Here is a 5,543-nt window from a genome sequence, read left to right on the forward strand (position 1 = left end):
AAAAAAAAAATCATAAAGTCAAGAGAGTATCTTTTCCAACCAAAATGGACTTTAGTGGGTTTCTTGAAATCCTTCTGGGTGTGGCCACAGCATTTGCACCCAGGAGCCAGTTGGTATGTGCATTGCACAAAATAAAGTGGAGCTCTGCCTCCTGAAAACATCTACAACTCCTGTTAATTCTGAAAATGGAGAAAACTTTTTAAAAATTCTAATTAGAATTCTCAATGAGATTTTTTAAAATAATATTGTATTTTTAAGAGAAAACTGCTATCAAAACAAATACTTTTTAGTAATTGGAATAATGATTGACAAAATAGATAAATGAATAGAAGCAGTGATTAGCAGAAAGACTATTGCTCGGAAAACCAAGTCTATGAATCAGAACTTGAGAAAATTTTCCAGAAAAAAAATATGATCCTAGGATTATGTATAATATGTCAAATGATCATTCTTGTGTGAAAGCAAACATTTGTTCAATAAATGGATGAATGAATTATAGGTAGAAAGCATCACAAACCTACAACAGTTATGAACACTGGTAGCAGATGCTCTTTATGGGCCTGACTTCCAACTTGCAGCACCTAAAATTTATAAAAAAGAAAATGCTGTCTTTCTCTGCCAGAGCCCATGCTGATTGCAGATGCAGCAGGCCAGAAATGCTGGAGGATTAATGCCTCCTACACCTGCTGACAAGAGGGGGTCGATCAATGTACCAGCTCTCTCATTCTTTGGACAGGATAACTCTGAAGTGTGTTTTCTACACTGGCTTCCTGCAGTTTCCCAGAGGAATTAAGCTCCAGTTGCTCACAATGGTAAGTTGCTTGCTAACATATCCTTTTGTGGTTTCCCTACTTTCTGTGTCCCAATTCCCTTCTCCCCTACCTACACTTTTTAGAAATGACTTGCCCTTGAATCCTGGAAACTAAGCTGAGATAACCCTTCTGCTCCCAACAATTAGTCAAAATTTATAAAGAAAAATTATTATCAGTGCAAGAAAGAAAACCCCAAACATAACTGGAAATTTTAGTAAACATCTCTCAGAATTTGATAGAACAAAGCAGACATAAAATAAGAAAATAGGGGACTTGAGAAACAAATAACAAGCTTAATATAATAACTTAGCAGAGACTAGCATCAAAGACCTACCTTTCCCATACAGCACCAGACCAAGATGACTTCCATAAAAATTCAAACAGATAACTTCTATGTTTTTAAGCCATTACAGAGAATAAGAAGGAAGTTTTNAGGGGGTCGATCAATGTACCAGCTCTCTCATTCTTTGGACAGGATAACTCTGAAGTGTGTTTTCTACACTGGCTTCCTGCAGTTTCCCAGAGGAATTAAGCTCCAGTTGCTCACAATGGTAAGTTGCTTGCTAACATATCCTTTTGTGGTTTCCCTACTTTCTGTGTCCCAATTCCCTTCTCCCCTACCTACACTTTTTAGAAATGACTTGCCCTTGAATCCTGGAAACTAAGCTGAGATAACCCTTCTGCTCCCAACAATTAGTCAAAATTTATAAAGAAAAATTATTATCAGTGCAAGAAAGAAAACCCCAAACATAACTGGAAATTTTAGTAAACATCTCTCAGAATTTGATAGAACAAAGCAGACATAAAATAAGAAAATAGGGGACTTGAGAAACAAATAACAAGCTTAATATAATAACTTAGCAGAGACTAGCATCAAAGACCTACCTTTCCCATACAGCACCAGACCAAGATGACTTCCATAAAAATTCAAACAGATAACTTCTATGTTTTTAAGCCATTACAGAGAATAAGAAGGAAGTTTTTACTGCTAATTTTATGAAACTAGTATAACCTTATCCTAAAAATTAATTTGTATGCCCACCTGTGAACATGCACCCACCCACACACTAATTACAAAGCATCTCATTTGAGTACAATAAAAATATCCTAATTAAAATATTAGAAAATCAAATCCAGCATTATATCAAAAACATATGACAGCATGACCAAGTTGACTTTATTCCAGGAAAACAGGATAACTCAATTTAGTAACTTCAATACTTTAATTTGTTAAATCAAGGGGGGGGTGGCGGGGGAGAAGAAGACAGAATAACCGCAAAAATTCCTTGAACTATCTAAGTCAAGTGAACAGATATGATGTGAGGGGGGGGTGGAGGGCGTGGAGAGGAACGGGTAAAGGGGCATGAAAATCAACCACAATGTATATTGAGAAGTAAAATTTTTATTTTTTTTTCCTTTTTTTTTGTGTGTGTGTGTTTTTTCCTGACCGGTAACGGGATCGCAACCCTCGGTGTCGCGCCCGCACCACGCTCATTGTGTGTGTGTTTTTTCCTGACCGGTAACGGGATCGCAACCCTCGGTGTCGCGCCCACACCGCGCTCAGCCAGTGAGCGGACCGGTCTCTACATGGGATCCGAACCCTCAGCGGGAGTGCCACCGCGCTCCCAAGTGCCACACTCAACTGAGTGTGCCACCGGGCCGGCCTAGAAGTAAAATTTTTTTTAAAATACTTTAATTTGTTATATAGCGGGAGTGCCACTGCGCTCCCAAGTGCCACACTCAACCGAGTGTGCCACCGGGCCGGCCTAGAAGTAAAATTTTTTTTAAAATACTTTAATTTGTTATATTGACAGATCAAAAGATTAAAACCATATATTTATTTCTATAGATCATAAAAAGACATTAAATGTAATTTATCTATACCTATATTATTAATAAAACTTCCTTAATGTGATTCAGACAACAGAAAAAAGTATTATCATTCTTAATGGTGAAAAAATTAGAGGCATTTTTATTAAAGTCAGAGGTAAAACAAAGATATTTGCTGTCACTTCCATTACTTGACATTGTTCTGAAGTTTCCAGTCATTACAATGAGTCAAATAAAAGAAAGAGGGGTAAACCTAGGAAAGCAAGCAAGCACATTACCATGATTTGTAAATGATATTACCTACCACACAAAAGCAAAAGAAACAAATGACGAACTCTGAGAACAATAACAAAATACGTGACTAAATTACAATTTTAATACACAAAAATCAGTAAATCCTGCTTTCTCTCAGAGAAAACTCCAAGTGGCAGATGACACAGGGAAGTGGCAGGGCCCAGAGGCAGGGAGGCTTCCAGTGGAGACTTCAGCTGTGACACCGGCATCAGGGTTGCAGCGTGGGATGGGCTGGGGCCCAGGTCAGAGAGCTCATGGAGGCAAGGCCAAGGACAAGGAGTGGGTCTCCATCACCAAGCTGGGTGGCCTGGTCAAGCACATGAAGGTCAATTCCCTGGAGGAGATATATCTCTTCTACTTGTCTGTCAAGGAGTCTCAGATCAGTGACTTTTTCCTGGGGGCATCCCTCAAGGGTGAGGTTTTGAAGATTATGCTGGTACAAGTTCAAGGCATTTGTCGCCATAGGGGACTACCATGGCCATGTCGGCCTGGGTGTTAAGTGCTCCAAGGAGGTAGCCACCACCATGCAAGGAGCCATCACCCTGGCTAAGCTCTCAATTGTCCCCTTGTAGAGAGGCTACTAAAGGAACAAGATCTGTTAGCTCCACACTGTCCCTTGCAAGGCGACAACCCACTGCAGCTCTGTGCTGCTGCATCTCACTCCCACCCCCAGAGGTACTGGCAGCATCTCGGCCCCTGTATCCCAAGCAGCTGTGGCTGATGGCTGGTATTGACGTAGCTACAATTCAGCCAGGAGCTGCACTGCCACCCCAGGCAACTTCAACAAGGCCACCTTTGATGCCATCTCCAAAACCTACCACTATCTGACCCCAACCTCTGAAAGGAGATCATGTTCACCAAGTCTCCTTATCAGGAATTCACTGACCGTCTGGTGAAGACCCACACCAGAGACTCTGTGCAAGGGACCCAGGTTCCAGCTGTGGCTACTGACTTAGGGTTTTTATACAAGAAAAATAAAGTAAATCAATTAAGCCCATTAAGAAAAAAATCAGTAAATCCTAAACATTAGCAATAATCATTTAGATGTTTGAATGGAACAGTTCCATTCACAGTCCTATTAAAATAAAAACTATATTATTCCTAGAGATAAACATGAAAGGAACTATATAAAAACTCTGTGAAGAAAACTAAAAAAGTTTACTGAAGACATAAAAAGACTTTCTAAATGAAGTGTGTGATATGCCAGATTCTTAGATCGGTAAATTCAATATTGTAACAATGTCAGTTTTCTCCAACATAGTTTATAAATTTAAAGCACTTCTAATTAAATTCCCTACAGAACTAATGGGAGGTATAAAACTTATCAAATTGATTATTAATTTCATGAAGAAGAATAAATTCATGAGAATGACCAAGAAATTTTAGAAAAAGAAAATAAGGGCGGATTTGTTCTACTGGACAGCAAAAATTATAAAAAGTGACAGTGATTAAAACAATATGTCATTGGCACAGAAAAAGACAGATGCATGAAAAAAACATAATAAGATATGGATCCATAAATATATAAAAACTTTTGTATTATAAACGTGGTATTTCAAATCAGTGAGAATAAAGGATAAATAAATGTAACAGATAATTTTGGCACAGCTGGATGAATACTTTGAAAAAGTTGTTTTTGTATGCCTCACACAAAATTCAGATATATTAATATTTAAATGCTTTTTAATATAAAATTATTATAATAAAACAAGGGAGAATATTATCTTAATATTGAAGAAAAAAGGCAAAGAGATCTTTCTGAGGTGATAAGAAATTCAGAAACCATAAGGTGACGTAACTATATATTAATTTTAAACTTTTTATAGGACAACTTTATGAACAAAATTAAAAGACAAAATCATCACAATATATACAACAAACACGTAGCATATAGCATCCATATAATATTATATTCCTTAGTATAGTTATATTACATATTATTCTATTATATATTCAGTATATTATATTATAGTCATAATATATTTATATAATACCCTAAAGGAAAATAGGCAGAGATTAAAAGCAAGCAATTTACAGAATAAGAAAAATGAATAACAATATAAAAAACTTCTCATTAGTTATTAATTTTAAACTTAAAAATATTAAGATTCTATTGTCTTTCTAATTATTAAATTGGCAAAGTTTTTAAAAGTTTTAAGATGCAAGGTGCTAGCAAGAATGTAAGAAAATAAACAGTGATCTATTTTGGATGGAAATGTAGTTTGAAACCATCTTTCAGGAGAACCATCTCAATATTTTTCAAACATACATACCATTTGATTCAGCAATTTGTTTATGAGAAAATATTTGAAGAAATAATAAGGCAAAGGTGTAGGTATGAAGATGTTTAGTGAAACATAATACCAAAGAACATTAAATGGAGCGTTCTCTGTGGAAAATATTAAATAAGTTCTCAAAAGGTGAAGCACTCTTTTGTGTTAACATGGTAAGCAATCCACAAATACCTTTACATCAAATATTCATCATATTCATTATGTACCACTGTGATTATATTCATATATACATATACATATATATGTTTAATTTTAAAGGGTGGACATAAATCCCTTAAAATACTAACAGTAAATAGCTTTATAAAGTGGGATT

At 36.2% G+C, this 5,543-nt stretch overlaps 1 pseudogene; it reads left to right on the forward strand.

Moving 5' to 3' along the window:
* Positions 1 to 3,162: 3,162 nt before the first annotated feature.
* LOC103605894 lies at positions 3,163 to 3,966 on the forward strand (annotated as a pseudogene).
* Positions 3,967 to 5,543: the final 1,577 nt, after the last annotated feature.

The sequence above is a fragment of the Galeopterus variegatus genome, unplaced genomic scaffold (genome assembly GCF_000696425.1).
Source record: "Galeopterus variegatus unplaced genomic scaffold, G_variegatus-3.0.2 Scaffold6156, whole genome shotgun sequence".
Taxonomy (NCBI): Eukaryota; Metazoa; Chordata; class Mammalia; order Dermoptera; family Cynocephalidae; genus Galeopterus; species Galeopterus variegatus.